Source organism: Phyllobates terribilis, unplaced genomic scaffold, assembly GCF_046119375.1.
Source record: "Phyllobates terribilis strain yellow unplaced genomic scaffold, ASM4611937v1 Scaffold_5__5_contigs__length_657084704, whole genome shotgun sequence".
Classification (NCBI taxonomy): Eukaryota; Metazoa; Chordata; class Amphibia; order Anura; family Dendrobatidae; genus Phyllobates; species Phyllobates terribilis.
In genome coordinates, this window is record NW_027362765.1 from 50,633,287 (window position 1) to 50,653,862 (window position 20,576).

A 20,576-nucleotide genomic window follows, 5' to 3' on the forward strand; every position below is an offset into this window, starting at 1 on the left:
ATAACGCTGGATGTCCTCATGTATACAGGGGACATTAACTCCTCCATTCCTGGAGATAGTGCCCCCTTCCCCCAGTTCTGCCATGTGTATATGTACAGTAATATAAAGCTGGATGTGCTCATGTATACAGGGGGCATTAACCCCTCCATTCCCGGAGATAGTGTCCCCTTCCCTCAGTTTTGCCATGTGTATATGTACAGTAATATAACGCTGGATGTGCTCATGTACACAGGGGACATTAACCCCTCCATTCCTGGAGATAGTGCCCCCTTCCCCCAGTTCTGTCATGTGTATATGTACAGTAATATCACGCTGGATGTGCTCATGTATACAGGGGACATTAACCCCTCCATTCCCAGAGATAGTGCCCCCCTCCCCCCAGTGCTGCCATGTGTATATGTACAGTAATATAACGCTGGATGTGCTGATGTATACAGGGGACATTAACCCCTCCATTCCCGGAGATAGTGCCCCCTCCCCCCAGTTCTGCCATGTGTATATGTACAGTAATATAACGCTGGATGTGCTCATGTATACAGGGGACATTAACCCCTCCATTCCCGGAGATAGTGCCCCCTTCCCCCAGTTCTGCCATGTGTATATGTACAGTAATATAATGCTGGATGTGATCATGTATACAGGGGGCATTAACCCCTCCATTCCCAGAGATAGTGCCCCCTTCCCCCAGTTCTGCCATGTGTATATGTACAGTAATATAACGCTGGATGTGCTCATGTATACAGGGGGCATTAACCCCTCCATTCCCGGAGATAGTGCCCCCTTCCCCCAGTTCTGCCATGTGTATATGTACAGTAATATAATGCTGGATGTGCTCATGTATACAGGGGACATTAACCGCTCCGTTCCCGGAGATAGTGCCCCCTTCCCCCAGTTCTGCCATGTATATATGTACAGTAATATAACGCTGGATGTGCTCATGTATACAGGGGGCATTAACCCCTCCATTCCTGGAGATAGTGCTCCCTTCCCCCAGTTCTGCCATGTGTATATGTACAGTAATATAACGCTGGATGTGCTCATGTATACAGGGGACATTAACCCCTCCATTCCCGGAGATAGTGCCCCCTTCCCCCAGTTCTGCCATGTGTATATGTACAGTAATATAACGCTGGATGTGCTCATGTATACAGGGGACATTAACCCCTCCGTTCCCGGAGATAGTGCCCCCTTCCCCCAGTTCTGCCATGTGTATATGTACAGTAATATAACTCTGGATGTGATCATGTATATAGGGGGCATTAACCCCTCCATTCCCGGAGATAGTGCCCCCTTCCCCCAGTTCTGCCATGTTTATATGTACAGTAATATAACGCTGGATGTGATCATGTATACAGGGGGCATTAACCCCTCCATTCCCGGAGATAGTGCCCCCCCTTCCCCCAGTTCTGCCATGTGTATATGTACAGTAATATAACGCTGGATGTGCTCATGTATACAGGGGGCATTAACCCCTCCATTCCTGGAGATAGTGCCCCCCCTTCCCCCAGTTCTGTCATGTGTATATGTACAGTAATATAACGCTGGATGTGCTCATGTATACAGGGGACATTAACCCCTCCATTCCCGGAGATAGTGCCCCCTTCCCCCAGTTCTGCCATGTGTATATGTACAGTAATATAACGCTGGATGTGCTCATGTATGCAGGGAACATTAACCCCTCCATTCCCGGAGATAGTGCCCCCCTTCCCCCAGTTCTGCCATGTGTATATGTACAGTAATATAACGCTGGATGTGTTCATGTATACAGGGGACATTAACCCCTCCATTCCCGGAGATAGTGCCCCGTTTCCCCAGTTCTGCCATGTGTATATGTACAGTAATATAACGCTGGATGTGCTCATGTATACAGGGGACATTAACCCCTCCATTCCCGGAGATAGTGCCCCCTTCCCCCAGTTCTGCCATGTGTATATGTACAGTAATATAACGCTGGATGTGCTCCTGTATACACGGGACATTAACCCCTCCAGTCCCGGAGATAGTGCCCCCCTTCCCCCAGTTCTGCCATGTGTATATGTACAGTAATATAACGCTGGATGTACTCATGTATACAGTGGGCATTAACCCCTCCATTCCTGGAGATAGTGCCCCCCTTCCCCCAGTTCTGCCATGTGTATATGTACAGTAATATAACGCTGGATGTGCTCATGTATACAGGGGGCATTAACTCCTCCATTCCTGGAGATAGTGCCCCCCTTCCCCCAGTTCTGCCACGTGTATATGTACAGTAATATAACGCTGGATGTGCTCATGTATACAGGGGACATTAACCCCTCCATTCCCGGAGATAGTGCCCCCTTCCGCCAGTTCTGCCATGTGTATATGTACAGTAATATAACGCTGGATGTGTTCATGTATACAGGGGGCATTAACCCCTCCATTCCAGGAGATAGTGCCCCCTTCCCCCCAGTTCTGCCATGTGTATATGTACAGTAATATAACCCTGGATGTGATCATGTATACAGAGGACAGTAACCCCTCCATTCCCAGAGATAGTGCCCCCTTCCCCCAGTTCTGCCATGTGTATATGTACAGTAATGTAACGCTGGATGTGTTCATGTATACAGGGGGCATTAACCCCTCCATTCCAGGAGATAGTGCCCCCTTCCCCCCAGTTCTGCCATGTGTATATGTACAGTAATATAAGCCTGGATGTGATCATGTATACAGAGGACATTAACCCCTCCATTCCTGGAGATAGTGCCCCCCTCCCCCACTTCTGCCATGTGTATATTGTGACAGCGTCACTTGTATGATATATGAGGGGAGGTATGTGTCGCACAGGTTGCTAGCCTGTGTGAACTGAAACCAATGAACTTTCTGCCAGCATGTTATATGCTGGTGGGTTAACTCACTTAAAGGGCGTGGTTTTAGGGGAATGACAGTGATGAGAGGGACGTCATTCCCCATACCTCCACCTCAGGGTGTGGCTGAGGATCGTTTAAATGTTCAGCCCTGTTTTTTTTTCTGTGTGTTGTGTTTGGAGAGGCAAGGTCTCCAGACTGGACAGCCATAGCTCAGGAGGGAGCTGAAGTCTGGACATAACCGATGTGTGTGACTTGCACACACACATATATGGACTGTGCTATAGTTTATCTTTTGTTTTGTGGTTTAGCCAAGTAAAGCTGTATTTATTTTGCTGGAGTACACAGCTTTATGCTGCTAATAAAGCCTGCAAAGAAAACCCGGGTTCCTGAGTCTACTTCTGGAAGTGGCCGAGCGAGTCGTCCTACCACAGTTTGGTGCGAGAGTGCGTGCAAGATTCCAGGAACACGTGTACCTGCCACTGAGACCATCGGATGTCCTGGGTAAAGGCCGCTAGCCAACCAGAGAAGTCCGGCAGCATGGAGGAGCTTGTTAAGCACCTGGTACAGATTCAGCAGAGCATACAGCAGACCCAGCAGAGCATGCAGCAGCAGCACCGAGTGCAGCTACAGCAGCAACGGGAGCAGCAGCAAGAGACAAATAAACTCCTGATACAGCAAATCCAGCAGCAGCAATGACAGATGGAGCTCCTAACAGCGGAGATCCGTGGCAGGACATCCGCTCCACCCCCAGATCCAGGTGAGGACGCACACGTCAGGAAACCGGTAAGCAGAACCTTACAGAAGATGACCCCGGGGGATGACGTTGAGGCATTCCTGACTGTTTTTGAAAGGGTGGCGGAACGGGAGACATTACCTCAGGAGCAGTGGGTGGAGGTTCTGGCGCCATATTTGACCGGGGAGCCACAGAATGCCTATTATGATTTGACTTTACAAGACGCAAAGGAGGTTTTATTGGCCAGGATGTCATTGGGAAATCTTAAACTATTGTAGGTCCTGCCCCACCTGCCAGATAACCGTGCCCACCTCCCACTTCCGTAGTCCATTATTTCCACTACCTGTCATAGAGGTTATCTTTGAGAGGATTGCCATGGACCTTGTGGGTCCCTTAGTTAAATCGGCCCGGGGCCACCAATACATCCTGGTGGTCATGGACTATGCGACCCGGTACCCCTAAGGGGAGAGAAAGTTCATATTTTTGCTCGGACAGGTCTGCCAAATGAGATTTTGACAGACCAAGGAACCCCCTTCATGAACAAGGTGATGAAGGATCTATGCAGAGCCCTTCAGATAGCCCAGATTCGGACCTCAGTTTATCATCCGCAGACTGACGGCTTAGTGGAACGCTTCAATAAGACTTTAAAGGCGATGCTCAGGAAGGTCTTTGAAAATGATGGGTGAGACTGGGACTGCCTGCTCCCATTTCTGCTTTTCTCTGTCAGAGAAGTTCCTCTAGCCTCCACTGGCTTCTCTCCATTTGAGCTCCTGTATGGACTGCATTCAAGAGGTCTCCTAGACATCGCCAAGGAAACCTGGGAGGCCGAGGTCACACCCCACCAGAGCATCATCGAACATGTCGCCCAGTTACAGGAGAGAATGGCGAAGGTGATGCCCATCGTGAAGGAACATCTCCTCCAGGCGCAGGAAGCTCAGGCGAGGGTGTATAACCGGTCGGCAAGGCTGAGGCAGTTCCAACCTGGGGATCGTGTCCTGGTTCTTATTCCCAACGTTGAAAGTAAGTTTCTGGCCAAGTGGCAAGGCCCATATGAGGTGGTGAAGCTCTGTGAAGTGAACTACAGAGTCCACCAACCTGGCTGAAGAAAGCCACAACAGGTGTACCATGTAAACCTGCTCAAGCCGTGGCGAGATCGGGAGCCCGTGGGAACTCCTTGCTTGGCAGCTACTCCCGAAGGCCAGGTGGAAGATGTCACGATAGCGGAGACCCTTTCGCCAGCCCAGAAGCAACAGTGTCGAGAACTGCTCCAGCAGAATCGGGACCTGTTCTCAGAGTTGCCGGGGCATACCCAGGTGGTAGAACATGATGTGCTAACAGAGCCACATATAAGGGTGAACCTGAAGCTGTACAGGATTCCTGAAGCACGCTGGGAGGTGATCTCGGCTGAGGTGAAGAGGATGTTAGACCTCGGTGTGATAGAGGAGTCAAAGAGTGGATGGTCGAGCCCCATCGTCCTCATGCCAAAACCCAACGGAGAGTGGAGGTTTTGTAATGATTACCGCCGGCTGAATGAGGTGTCTAAGTATGACGCGTACCCGATGCCCCGCTTCGATGAACTCATCGAGAGGCTTGGACCGGCGAGGTATATCACCACTCTGGACCTGACGAAGGGCTACTGGCAGATCCCCATGTCCCAGACAGCCAAAGAGAAGACTGCTTTTCCCCTCCCCCATGACAGCACACCTTGAGAGAGGATCCGCCCCACCAAGGACAGGAAACCGTCTGAAATAAAAGGACGGCACCTCTCCCTCGCTTCAGTTGGTTTCCTGTCCTTGATGGGGAACCTGTCTGGAAGAAAGAAGACTTACCTGGGGCTGTCCCAGTGTGGAAGAGCGGGCACTGGCCTGTGCACCGGGTTCAGTATCCCAGAAGCGCCGTCCGCAGCTTCCCCTGGGGTCTCGGCGCACGCGGTGAGGCAGGCTCTGTCCTCCCAGAGACCGCGGCGCCGTCCTCCCCCTGCAGTGTGGAACGCTTCCGGGTGTGACGCGCCTGACGTCACGGCGCAGGGCACGCTGGGAGCGGCGCACTGGGTGACGTCAGGAGGCGGCGCCGATCCAAGATGGCGGCGCCCATCGGAGCATCCCAGGCCGTTTTTTTTTTTTTTTTCAACGGAGCTCCGGCCTGAGGAAGGGGGAGGGCCCACAGACCGGAGGAGGCTGGATGGCCCTATATTTAAGGGGGGGGGGGAGCTATCCTGGAAGCGTGGTACGCTTCTGAGACATGGCTGATCCAGATAGCCAGGAGCAGCAGCTTACCCCCCCACCTCAGCAACAGAAAAAACAGAGGGATGCATCGTATACGGACAGCCGCTCGAGTAATCGTAGTGGCAGCTGCAGGAGTAAGGCTTCGAGTGCCTCGGGATCATCCAGAATGGAATCATCGGTTCCGCAACAGCCTCCGAATCCGGTACCCGTTTGTGACCTCTGGGGGTGAGTGAGCTTCGTGAATGTCACTGGTTAGTAACGGGAAGTCTCTTATGTGCTTCCTTTTTTTAGGAGCCTAAGAAGAGTAGTGCCAAGCAAAAGCATAGAATATGTGCCCTTTGCCAAGCTTCTCTCTCAGTAGAGTGGCAGAAACCACTTTGCCAGGGCTGTGTGACCAAAACCATAGCTGAGAATTCCCGGGATTTTGCTGCAAATTTAAAGTCCATAGTACATGCAGAAGTTCAGGGGTCCCTGAAAGGGTTCTTTAGAGGGAAGAAAAGACCCCGTAGAGAGGTTTCCTCCGTCTCTGATTCCTCCCAGTCCGAGGAGCAGTGGGATTCATCGTCCTCTTCCTCATCGGGGGGCGGTAGACCCTGCTTCCCCATTGAGAATACAGACAGACTGGTTAGGGCAGTAAGATCAACCATGGGTCTGGAGGAAGAGAGAGCATCTAAATCCCGGGAGGACATCATGTTTGCGGGCTTGGGAGAGAAGAAGAGACTCTCATTTCCGGTTAACAGTAAAATTCAGGGCCTCATTGACCGGGAGTGGAGGAGACCTGAGAGATCAGGGGCTTTACCCTCCTTCTCCAAAAGAAGGTATCCCTTCGAAGAGAAGGATGCGGAACCTTGGGATAAGATCCCCAAGGTGGACGGGACTGTGGCAAGGTCATCGAAAAGATCTTCCCTGCCCTTGGAGGACTCTGGCGTCCTAAAGGATGCACTGGATAAAAGAGCTGACTCCTTCCTGCGCCACACGTGGGAGGCGGCGGCAGGCGGCCTAAAACCAGCGGTGGCTAGCACCTGTGTGGCGAGGTCCTTGATGGTGTGGCTCCAACAGCTGGAAGACCAGCTTAAAGATAAAAAGGTCTCCAGACAGGCAATACTTGCAGAGCTACCTCTAATACAAACAGCATCGGCCTTCCTGGCCGACTCTTCAGCTGACTCGGTCAGACTGTTAGCTAGGGCAGCGGGACTATCCAACGCAGCCAGGTGGGCCTTGTGGCTCAAAGGTTGCCCTGGCGACCTACCTTCGAAACAGAAACTGTGCTCCCTCCCGTGTGACGGTAGACTCCTGTTTGGCCAAAAGTTAGAAAACCTGTTAGAAAAAGCAGGCGATAAAAGCAAAGGGTTCCCGGGATTTTCGGGGGAACCAAGAAGATTTAGTTTTCGGAGGAGAAAATTTAACCGGGGTCGTCCTCCGGGAGACAAAAAGAGATGGGAAGCCAAGTCCAAAAAAGAATCGGGCTACATGTTTGGCGGACCATCCTCGAGTTCGAAGAGATCCTCCCAATGACGCCAGGCTGGAAGTGGGTGGAAGGCTTTCCCACTTTTTTCCAGCTTGGGACGCGATAACAACAAACCCCTGGATTCTGAAAATTATCAGTGGGGGCCTGAAGATCCGGTTCAGCCAGACCCCCTGGCGGACCTTTGTGGTTACCCCCCTACGAAAGGTCCAGGAAGAACAATTAGCCCTGGAAACAGAAGTGTTAGAGTTAGTAGGAAAGCAGGTCCTTCTCGAAGTACCAGCAACACAGAGAGGGAGGGGGTTCTATTCCCCACTATTCATGATAAAAAAAACAAACGGGTCCTTAAGGACCATCATCAACCTCAGGAGTCTGAACCAAGTAGTAGAAAACCAGACTTTCAAGATGGAGTCAGTAAGCTCGGCAGTGAAGCTCTTACATCGCAACTGCTTTATGGCTGTAATAGACTTGAAGGACGCATATTATCACGTCCCAATCCATCCGGAGTATCAGAAGTATCTGAGAGTAGCCCTGTTTATTCAGGGGAAGCTGAGGCATTTTCAGTTTGCTGCCCTACCCTTTGGCCTCTCCATTGCCCCGAGAATATTTACGAAACTAATAGCAGAAGTGACAGCCTTCCTATGGATCAAGAATGTAGTGATCGTGCCATATTTAGACGACTTCTTGATAATAGGGAAAACAGAAGCCCACTGCTCCAGTCAGCTCCTAGTGGTCACGGAAGTGTTGCATCAGCTGGGGTGGTTAGTAAATTTCCAAAAATCAAGACTAACCCCCTCCAGGACTCAGACCTTTCTGGGTCTAATCCTAAACTCTCGTCGCCAAACCTGCTTCCTCCCAGAGGACAAAATCTGCAGGTTGATTGCATTAGTCTCGAAGGCCATTCAAGCTCCGGAGATGTCTCTGAGAGAGGCAATGTCCCTCCTGGGTTCTATGACGGCCTGTCTCCCAGCAGTAATGTGGGCCCAGGGGCATATGAGGCGGCTTCAGTGGGAGGTCCTGTCAGCACAGAGGTCCTGCAACGGGCATTTAAAAGGCAGGATCTCTCTCTCCCCAGAAGTAGTAGATTCCCTTTCATGGTGGACAGTCAGGGGAAATCTGACCGCAGGCGTTCAATGGTCCAGACCAGTAGATCGGGTAATTACGACCAACGCAAGCAGTTCCGGATGGGGGGGTCATCTGGCAGAACTCTCAATACAGGGTCACTGGGCTTACCATGAGAGGGGAGAATTCTCAAACTTAAAGGAGCTTTGGGCAGTAGAAAGATCCCTCAGGGGCTTCCTCTCTCACATCCAAAATCACCATGTCCAGGTCAGGTCCGACAACCGGACAGCAGTAGCCTATGTGAATCACCAGGGAGGGACAAGGTCACGCCCTCTGATGGTGGTGGCAGACAGGATCCTTGGTCTAGCAGAGCGAAACCTCCTATCCCTCAGCGCCCTTCACATAAAGGGGGTAGAAAACGTGAAAGCAGATTTTCTAAGCCGCCATACCCTAAGACAGGGGGAGTGGGGGTTGAACCTGGAGGTCTTCCATCAGATTGTCCAGTTATGGGGGCAGCCAGACATAGACCTGTTCGCCACAAGGGCAAACAGAAAGGTGCAGAGATTTTGCTCCCTAAATTCGGCAGAAAATCCCCATGCCATAGATGCCCTCCAGATTCCTTGGGGGTTCAGGAAGGCCTATGCCTTTCCGCCATTAGTGATGATTCCAGTAGTGGTGAGGAAGATCCGGGAGGAAGGCGCCAGGGTGATTTTGATAGCCCCTTTTTGGCCCAAGAGGCCTTGGTTCTCTCTGCTTCAACTAATGTCGGTGTCAGATCCCTGGATTCTACCAGAGAGGCCGGACCTTCTCATGCAGGGACCAGTATTCCATGCCCAGGCCAGGGGTTCCATCTTTCGGCATGGAATTTGAGAGGTCGCTATTGAGTAGCAAGGGGTTTTCACCAGGCTTAGTTTCTACTTTATTGGGGAGTAGAAAACCAATTACAACCAAGATTTATAGCAGAGTTTGGGGTAAATTCCTAGAGTTTATAGATATCCCGCTATCGAGCAAACCTCCGATCAGGGGGATCCTGGAATTTCTGCAAAAGGGGCGGGACCTGGGTCTAGCTACAGGGACCCTTAAGGTTCAAGTTTCAGCTTTGGGAGCACTCTACAATTGTAATCTGGCTGGGAATAGGTGGATCTCGAGGTTTATCAAGTCCTGTGCCAGAGCAGGACCGGTTAGGTCCATGGGTGTTCCTCCTTGGGACCTGAATTTAGTCTTGAACGCTCTAACTAGTGAACCATTCGAACCCCTACACAAGGTTTCTCCAAAAATTCTCACCCTTAAGACCATCCTCCTAGTGGCCTTAACGTCAGCCCGTAGGGTGGGTGATCTGCAGGCCCTCTCGGTTAATCCTCCTTACACACAAATCTTTGAGGATAGGGTCACCTTGCGGCCAGATCCAGCGTACCTTCCCAAGGTGGTATCTAGATTTCACCGTAGTCAGGAGATTGTGCTACCCTCGTTCTGCAGCAATCCCAAGAACCCAGGGGAAGTCAGGTTCCATAGCCTAGATGTTAGGAGGTCCCTGCTACAGTACATTCACATGACTAGTCTGTGGAGGAAAGACTGTTCTCTGTTCCTGGCCTTTCAAGGGTGTAGGAAAGGTCACGAGGTGTCCAAGGGTACCATCTCTAGGTGGCTCAGGGAGGCCATTTGCTTAGCTTATATGTCCACAGGGGTTCCAGCCCCGGACAATGTGAGGGCTCATTCCACCAGAGCCGTTGCAACCTCCTGGGCAGAGAGAGCAGACGTCTCGATCGAGCAGATATGTAGGGCTGCTACTTGGTCTACACCATCCACCTTCTTTAAGCACTATCGGTTGGATCTGTCCTCTTCTAATCTCACCTTTGGGAGAAGGGTACTTCAGGAGGTGGTTCCTCCCTAGGGTGCTCATAAATTCTCTAAAATTCTCTCAAGGTGTGCTGTCATGGGGGAGGGGAAAACACCAAGGTTACTTACCGGTAGCCGGTTTTTCCTGAGCCCATGACAGCACCCGTAGTTTCCCCCCCTTATTTTTTCTATGTTTCTCACACCCTGGTGTGCACTGTTTGGGGTGGTGTGTATATGTATATTGTGGTGTTGGTTATGTGCCTAACCTGTTTAGGGAGGTCCTCTCAATGCTCTGTAAACAACTGAAGCGAGGGAGAGGTGCCGCCCTTTTATTTCAGACGGTTTCCTGTCCTTGGTGGGGCTGATCCTCTCTCAAGGTGTGCTGTCATGGGCTCAGGAAAAACCGGCTACCGGTAAGTAACCTTGGTGTTTCTCAACACCTGATGGGTGCTTTCAATACACCCGGATGCTTTTCGGACTACAGGGGGCCCCAGCCACCTTCCAGAGGGCTATGGATCGGATCCTAGCCCCACATAAGAAGTATGCCGCAGCCTACCTTGACGACATTGTAGTCTTTAGCCCAGACTGGGAAAGTCATCTACCTAAACTACAGGCCGTTCTGGATGCTCTAAGAAAGGCGGGATTTATAATAAATCCCCAAAAATGCGTCGTTGGAAAAGAGGAGGCCAAGTACTTGGGCTATGTCGTCGGGAGAGGCAAAATAAAGCCGCAAGTTAATAAAGTGGAGGCAATCCAGACCTGGCCAAAACTGCTCTCCAAGAAGCAAGTGAGGGCATTCCTGGGAATGGTGGGATATTACCGGCGGTTTATCCCAAATTTTGCCATGATGGCCGCGCCACTGACGGATCTCCTAAAAGACACCAGATCAACTATGGTGAAGTGGACGGAGGAAACAGAGACTGCTTTTCAACTATTGAAGTCAGCACTGTGTAAACAGCCGATCCTGGTCGCACCAGACTTCAAGAAAGAGTTCGTGGTCCAGACAGACGCTTCAGAGGTTGGTCTAGGAGCCGTACTCTCTCAAAAGATAAATGGAGAAGAACATCCCATTCTCTATCTGAGCAGGAAGCTTTCGTTCTGCGAGAAAAACTGCGCAATAGTAGAAAAAGAGTATCTAGCCATAAAATGGGCCGTAGATACTCTAAGATACTACCTATTAGGCCGGAAGTTTAAGTTGGTATCAGACCATGCCCCGTTGAGGTGGTTGAGGGAAAAGAGGGGTAAAAATGCCAGGGTAACTAGATGGTTCCTAGCTCTTCAGGACTTCAACTTTCACGTAGAGCATAGGCCTGGGAAGTTACACGGGAACACTGATGCCCTTTCTAGAATTCCCTGTCTGGCATCGGAAGGTGCTCAAACCCCCGACTTTGGGCAGAGGGGGGGGGGGATATGTGACAGGATCACTGGTATGATATATGAGGGGAGGTATGTGTCGCACAGGTTGCTAGCCTGTGTGAACTGAAACCAATGAACTTTTTGCCAGCATGTTATATGCTGGTGGGTTAACTCACTTAAAGGGCGTGGTTTTAGGGGAATGACAATGGTGGGAGGGACGTCATTCCCCATACCTCTGGTATATATTTTTCACTGCTTGTGTGATCTGTCCTGAAAACTGCATTATATCTCCATGCAATGCTCTGCAGCCTATCAATTTCTGGTATATATTTTTCACTGCTTGTGTGATCTGTCCTGAAAACTGCATTATATCTCCATGCAATGCTCTGCAGCCTATCAATTTCTGGTATATATTTTTCACTGCTTGTGTGATCTGTCCTGAAAACTGCATTATATCTCCATGCAATGCTCTGCAGCCTATCAATTTCTGGTATATATTTTTTCACTCCTCTAGCTTTTTTATTCCATGATACTTAAAGGTCATCACACTTACTTTAAGAGTTTATGATCCATGCCGAGTTTACTAGTCTGTTTTTTTTTTTTTTTTTCCCTGCACTTTATGGTCTCCTGTTGTCTTTTAAGCTAGTGATTGATTGTTAATGAGTTAAATCTGTGCAGATCTAAGCAGATACGTCCCTATATATTGAGACTTAGTTAAGGGGAGGCATTTATGCGGGGGCATTTATGCATACTTTATCGAAGTGCCATAATTTAGCAAAGTGCCCTGGCAGTTAGATATGGCAGTTGGACAGGGCAGGAGACAGGTAAGACATGCAAGACAATTAAACAAACTTGCTTCCAGGTCATCTTTTTGGCAAACAGTATTCACCATTTGTATCTGTGCCATTTATACTCTGGTTGCTACAATCATCCACATTCACCGTTCTCCCACAAATGCGGCACACTTCATCCATATTAATCCCTCACTCCTCTCTTCTCCTATGTACAGTTGTCATGCTCTCTTCACAATGTTATGTCGGGGAAAAAGAGAATATATATATTTGTAACTTTTATACTTTTGTAACTTTTATACGCTTTTTTGCTAATGTACTAACCACCATTTTGTGTCATATAACAATAAGCTTTCCTTGCTACGTAATACTCAAATCGAAACTTAAACTAACACATTTCCAGCGTTGCCAAGACTTATTTCAGAGAAACGAAACAAGATTATAAGCTGACGGCTGCAATATCTGCCCAGAGACTGAGATAAGGAGATGTGGACCAATCAGGAGTGGCCAGACATTGGACTTTCATGGCTTACCCCGCCCCGGACAACCCCTTTCCCCTCCCATTATGTAGTGTATTTAGATTTGTGCATGTAAAAAATAAATTCAGAACATTGCTGAGGACGTTGTCTGTAGTAGCCTTCTGAGCATGCTCTGAGCTTGAACCAGCTTGTTGTCTGACTCATTCTTTGAATGGTTGACCCATGCTCATAGTTTGAATTTGGAGTGACTGGAGGACGAGTGGAATGTCATCACGACCCTCACAGTTATACCACGCAGATCCATTCATTCCCACCATACAACGCAGGAAACGCTCTCACAAATCACTCAATCATCTGCTCACTCTCTGTATCTTCCTTCTATTAGTCGCAGGTGATATTTCTCCCAACCCAGGACCCTCCAGTAATAATAACACTAACTCTTTCCCTGTTACATTCAGAAACCCTGCTAATCTCATTAATATTCCCTGCATATCTTCTGTCTCATTCAACTGTGCCCTTTGGAATGCACGCTCAGCTTGTAATAAACTCTCTTACATCCATGACTTTTTCCTCTCTAATTCCCTCAACCTTCTGGCTCTCACTGAAACCTGGATCCAGCAGTCGGACACCACCGCCGCTGCAGCTCTCTCCTATGGTGGCCTACATTTCTCTCATACCCCGCGACCTGACAACAGATCAGGTGGAGGTGTTGGTCTGCTTCTTTCAACAAAATGTACTTTTCAGGTTATCCCCCCTGTACCCTCCCTTATCTTCCCGTCCTTTGAGGCCCACACAGTCGGACTCTACCGGCCCTTCTCCCTGCGAGTGGCGGTTGTCTATCGCCCCCCAGGTCCCCCCCGTCAATTCCTGGATCACTTTGCTGCCTGGCTTACAAATTTTCTATCCTGCGACATCCCCACGATAATCATGGGAGACTTTAACATCCCAATTGGCGATCCTCTTTCCCCATCTGCCACGCATCTTTTATCATTAACCTCCTCCTTCGGCCTTTCACAGCTTGCTAATTCTCCTACACATGAGGACGGGAACACATTGGACCTGATCTTCTCCCGGCTTTGCTCAGTACATGACTTTACTAACTCTCCCCTTCCACTCTCTGACCATAATCTTCTTTCATTCTCTGTCAAGAACTGTGACTCTACTCAAGACACTCCCACCGTCCACACTTATAGAAATTTACGCGCCATTAACACCCAGAAATTTATAAAAAGGTTGCAATCATCATTGGCCCCAATCTCCTCCCTCTCATGTCCCGAATCTGCATTGAAGCATTATAACAAAATAATGCTATGCGCCCTGGATGAAGCCGCACCTCCTACACAAAGAACAATTCGGCATAGACGGCGACAACCCTGGCACACGCCTCAAACACGTCTTCTCCAGAGGTACTCCAGGTGCGCTGAACGGCTGTGGAGAAAATCAAATCTGCCCGAAGATTTCCTCCACTATAAATTTATGCTGAAAACATATAACTCTGCCCTTCACCTCTCCAAACAAACCTACTTTAACAACCTCATCATCTCACTTTCCAATAATCCTAAACGACTCTTTGACACGTTTCATTCTCTCCTCAATCAAACAGCACAGGCCCCGACCACCGACCTCAGCGCTGACGATCTGGCTAACTATTTCAAAGAAAAAATTGACCATATCCGACAGGAAATTTTCTCCCAATCCCCAAATGTTATGCATGCTCCCCCCCACCACATTGTATCTTGCTCATTTTCTGACTTCGAACCAGTCACGGAAGATGAAGTGATCAGGCTCCTTGCATCTTCTCGCCCTACCACCTGCACCAGCGACCCTATTCCCTCACATCTCCTTCAGTCCCTTGCTCCAGCTGTCACCTCTCACCTAACTAAAATTTTCAACCTTTCCCTCTCATCTGGTATCTTTCCCTCTTCTTTTAAACACGCCAGCATACAACCATTACTTAAAAAACCATCCCTCGACCAGAACTGCACGGCCAACTACAGACCTGTTTCCAATCTTTCCTTTATCTCTAAACTCCTGGAACGCCTGGTCCACTCCCGTCTAATCCGCTATCTCTCAGACAACTCTCTTCTTGACCCTTTACAATCTGGTTTCCGCTCTTTACATTCTACTGAAACTGCCCTCACTAAAGTCTCTAATGATTTACTAACAGCTAAATCTAATGGTCACTACTCCCTGCTGATTCTCCTGGATCTCTCTGCAGCATTTGACACTGTGGATCATCAGCTCCTCCTCACTATGCTCCGCACTATTGGCCTCAAGGACACTGTTCTCTCCTGGTTCTCCTCTTATCTCTCTGACCGCTCCTTCTCTGTGTCTTTTGCCGGCTCCTCCTCCTCCCTACTTCCTCTTACTGTCGGGGTTCCTCAAGGATCAGTCCTAGGCCCCCTTCTTTTCTCCTTATACACCGCTCCTATTGGACAAACAATCAGTAGATTCGGTTTTCAGTACCATCTCTATGCTGATGACACCCAATTATACACCTCTGCTCCGGACATCACCCCTGCATTACTACAAAAGACCAGTGATTGTCTTTCTGCTGTGTCTAACATTATGTCCTCCCTCTACCTAAAACTGAATCTGTCAAAAACTGAACTACTCGTCTTTCCTCCCTCCATTAATCTACCTGTGCCCGATATTGCCATCTCCGTTTGTGGCTCAACCATTACTCCCCAGCTACAAGCCCGCTGTCTTGGGGTCATTTTTGATTCAGATCTTTCTTTCACTCCTCACATCAAATCACTCGCTCGTTCATGTCATCTACACCTCAAAAACATCTCAAGAATCAGGACTTTTCTCACCTTTGACTCGGCAAAAACTCTTACTGTCGCTCTTATTCATTCTCGTCTTGACTATTGCAACGCTCTACTAATCGGTCTCCCTCTTACTAAACTCTCCCCTCTCCAATCCGTCCTGAACGCAGCAGCCAGGATCATATTCTTCGCCAACCGCTACTCAGATGCCTCTTCCCTGTGCCAGTCATTGCATTGGTTGCCCATCCAATATAGAGTTCGTTTTAAACTTATCATGCTTACCCACAAAGCGCTCCATGCTTCAGTACCCCCCTACATCTCCTCCCTTGTCTCAGTCTACCACCCTACACGTGCCCTCCGTTCTGCAAATGACTTGAAACTAAAATCCTCCATAATCCGAACTTCCCACTCTCGTCTCCAAGATTTCTCGCGTGCTGCGCCAATTCTCTGGAATGCACTACCCAGGACAGTTCGATTAATTCCCAATACCCACAGTTTCAAGCGAACCCTAAAAACACATTTCTTTAGACTGGCGTATCACCTAAACACACTCTGTCCATCCCAGCTTTCCCCCATATTAAAATCTTCTTCAACTTCGGGTTCAAACCAACCATGCACATAAAAGCCTCTGTCAGGACTGCACACATACTGGCTGGCGACCAGTCCATGTATTATTTATCCTATTCAGTATATCAAGGCTGCATTATACAATATATGTACTTTTTACCTTTTGTGTCTCCCCCACTTCCTCATAGACTGTAAGCTCGCGAGCAGGGCCCTCACTCCGTTCGATATGAGATATGCTTATTCTGTATTGTCTGTATAAGTCCCCCCTAAAATTTGTAAAGTGCTGCGGAATATGTTGGCGCTATAAAAATAAACTATTATTATTATATTATTATTATATACCTCCACCTCAGGGTGTGGCTGAGGATTTTAAATGTTCAGCCCTGTTTTTTTTTCTGTGTGTTGTGTTTGGAGAGGCAAGGTCTCCAGACTGGACAGCCATAGCTCAGGAGGGAACTGAAGGCTGGGCATAACCGGTGTGTGCGACCCGCACACACACACATATATGGACTGTGCTATGGTTTATCTTTTGTTTTGTGGTTTAGCCAAGTAAGGCTGTATTTATTTTGCTGGAGTGCAGAGCTTTATGCTGCTAATAAAGCCTGCAAAGAGTCTACTTCTGGAAGTGGCCGAGCGAGTCGTCCTACCACAATATGTACAGTAATATATAATGCTGGATGTGCTCATGTGTATATAGGGGACATTAACCCCTCCATTCCCAGACATAGTGCTCCCTCCCCCCAGTTCTGCCATGTGTATATGTACAGTAATATAACCCTGGATGTGCTCATGTATACAGGGGTCATTAACCCCTCCATTCCCGGAGATAGTGCCCCCTTCCCCCAGTTCTGCCATGTGTATATGTACAGTAATATAACGCTGGATGTGCTCATGTATACAGGGGTCATTAACCCCTCCATTCCCGGAGATAGTGCCCCCTCCCCCAGTTCTGCCATGTGTATATGTACAGTAATATAACGCTGGATGTGCTCATGTATACAGATGACATTAACCCCTCCATTCCCAGAGATAGTGCCCCCCTCCCCCAGTTCTGCCATGTGTATATGTACAGTAATATAACGCCGGATGTAATTTCCCTAATTTCCCTAATTTTGGCTGTAAATTTCCCTAATTTTGGCTGTAATAGTTTAGAATAAAGGGATTTCCCATGAGATGTCTGTGGCGTCGGTCCTGGAATGAGGACACTTATCCTGGAGGAGGAGATTGTGGAGCAGAATATGGGAGAAAACAAGAACTCGTTACATTGTAGTAAACGCCATGGAATGAATGGCGCTATAATAATAATTGTAGGATCGGATTGGGGATTTTATACCAAGATGGAAATTTATGGAGAAAATGTTGGGGCCTCGTTTATCATAATTTCTAAAATAAGAACTCTTTTCCTACAGCAACCAATCAGAGCTCAGCTTTCATTTCTTGAACTACTCTGGTAAAATGAAAGCTGGAATATTATTAGTTGATAATAGCAACAAGGAAACTATGTGCACAATAATAGCAGTGTGTTTAAAACTACTTAGAAAAAGCTCAATCCTAAGGGTGCGTGCCCAATTTCCGCAGCGAAAACGCTTGGTAATACGTGCCCCATGGTCCCCAATGATAATCCACATGTGCTGTGCACATGCTGCAGAAATTTCCGCTGCGGATTATCATTGCGGAAAAATACGCAGCATGTCCGTTAATTTTGCGAACACGCAGCGTAATTGCCGCCATTGACTTGCATTGAAACGCTTAATATCCGTGTCAGCACATTTGCACACACGGATATTAAGCGATTCTATGTGCGGATGGTACCCGGGACTGGAGAAGAGGAGACTCTCCTCCAGACTCGGGTACCATAGAACCTGTTAAAAAAAGAATTTAAAACAAAAAATAAAGATTATACTTGCCTTCCGATGTTCCCCGGCCTCCTCAGCGATGCGTCCGGTCTCTTTTACAGCTTGCGGTGGCGTGAGGACCTGCCATGATGTCACAAGACTCAATGACGTCACCGCAGGTCCTTTCACACCACCGCGACCCATACAACAGACCGGACGCGGCGGAGAAAATACCGGGGGACATCGGAAGGTAAGTATAATCTTTATTTTTTATCATTCTTATTCTTTTCTTTTAACTATTACTTGGTCACACTATATAAATCCATGCCAGTTGCATGGATTTATATAGTGTGACCAAGTTGTCAAGCATTTTTCCAAGTGATGCTAAAATCGCCTGGAAAGCGCTTGACAACCCGCATGCAGAAATACATGCAAAAACACTTGACAAACGCTTCTACCTGGCGGGAAAAACTCATGTAAAACCCGCATGAGTTTTTCCTGCCAGGGAGAAGCGTAAAAAATATGCAGCATTTCTGCATCGTGGGCACATAGCCTTATAATAGCATTAATTTGCATATGCACAAAGGCTCTGGGAGCTGCACATTCAATTTTAAATGAAAACATGAACAAAGTATCAATTTTTAAACTGAAACTGATAAAAAAGGAATAATCGGTTGTTCAAAAAAATTACAGTTTCTGCATTTTCATTTACAAATTCAAATTTTTCCAGTATAAACTGAAATTTGTTAACAGATTTAGATTTTCTGGTAATCACTGATTTAGTTTTATAACCTTTATTTCTGATAACTGCTTTACATCTGTGTGGCATGGAGTCACCTAACAACTGACAGCTGTGACCAGATATTCCAGCTCAAGCTGACTGCACTACATTCCACTGTTCTTTTGAATTCTTAGGTTTTCATTTTTGATGTCACTCCATAAATTCCCAATGAGATTGAGGGCTGGGGATTGGGCTGGCCACTTCATAACATGAATCTTGTTCTGGTATGCAATAAATGAACCCAACTCCATACTACGAGAAAAATCCCCAAACCTTTATGCTTGCACCTCCATGTTTTACAGTCTTCACAGCGTACTGTGGCTTGAATTCAGTGTTTATGGATCGTTTCACAAACTGTCTGTGGCCTCACTACTTTTACATTGATGCCCTATCCGTAGGAGGTCATCAATGTATGATCGGCCAGGGTCCCTCATGCCGCACCCCCACCAATCAGCTGTTACCTGTGCCAGCGGCCGTCGGCCGGAAGTGCTCACCTGCGGGGCTCCGCCGTCAAGTGGTAGTGGCCGCCGCGGTATACTGCAGATCTGCCTCCTATTCAATTGAATGGGAGGCGAATCTTCAGTACACCGCGGCGGCCACTACCAGTTGACGGCGAAGCCCCGCAGGCGAGCACTTCCGGCCGGCGGCCGCCGCCAGCTCCGATAACAGCTGATCGACGGGGGTGCCGCGTACGGGGCCCTGGCCGATCATACATTGATGCCCTATCTTACGCATAGGGCATCAATGTAAAAGTAGTGGCCAACCCCTTTAAAGGGAATCTGTCACCCCCTGGGACTTGCCTGACCTCTAATATGCACATACAGGTGATAGAAATGTAAATCTATACTTACCTGTATGCCTCATATTAGAGGTCTGGTTGCTGTGAAATGTCTTTTTATCCATTGAAGTTTCTGATGCTTGTGGGCTCGGGGCCGGGAAGAAGTCCCTGTCTACTGTGATAATTACAATGTTTCCACCCCCTCCCCTGCATGTCACAGTGCCCTGTGACGTGCAGTCTCCGTGGCCTTATCCCACGTCTGCGCACTTCACTTTTTACAGAAGGCGCACTTGTTTGCAGGCACCAGGAAGTCACAGTGAAGACAGAAGACACAGTAAGGCTAGGTGCACACTGCATCTGTGCATTTAGCCTACAGGCTTTTTACAGGCATTCAATTAAATGGGAGGTGGATGTGCATTTCCTCCTCGGCGACCACTACAGATGGACGGCCAAGCACCGCAGGCAAGGACTTCCGGCCGCCGGCACCGATAACAGCTGATCGACGGGGATGCCACGTGCAGTACCCCGGCCGATCATACAATGATGCCCTATCTCACGGATAGGGCATCAATGTCAAAGTAGTGGACAACTTCTTTAAGCCTCTGTCTGGTAGGTATATGTCTGTACACAGTTTGCTTTAACTGTATAGTACAGTATATTTTTATACAGTGTTTTATTTTTTTGTTTTACAGTGGGTCCTTATTGTGGACGGATCCCTTGGATGTCATCTGAGTGTGGTTCGATATTTTCCACAGACCCATAGACTTGCATTGCCGATTTTTATTCGATACTCGGATCAAAATTGGGTATCTCACGATTTTTTTCCTCTAACTACTAGGTCACAGAAAAAAGAAATTGGCCATACGCACGGCCCAATAGAACAACATGGATGGATAGCACTCCTCCGATTTAAACGGTCGTCTGCACTCTGCACCAGCCCTTGTATACTCTAAGCACAAAAAAATCGTAGGCGGCAAAAATCAGCATCGGTACCAAAGAAGATACTCCAAGAAAATTATCGCCAGCATATCCAACTCTGTGGATACGCTGGCATCTAAAAAAGTGCAGTGTG

The 20,576-nt window shown here is 48.3% G+C and overlaps 1 protein-coding gene across 1 annotated transcript in view; it reads left to right on the forward strand.

The window, feature by feature from the left end:
* Nucleotides 1-20,576, forward strand: part of LOC141271921 (uncharacterized) — a 56,419-nt gene that overhangs the window by 8,521 nt on the left and 27,322 nt on the right. The gene's annotated exons all lie outside the window — the stretch shown is intronic.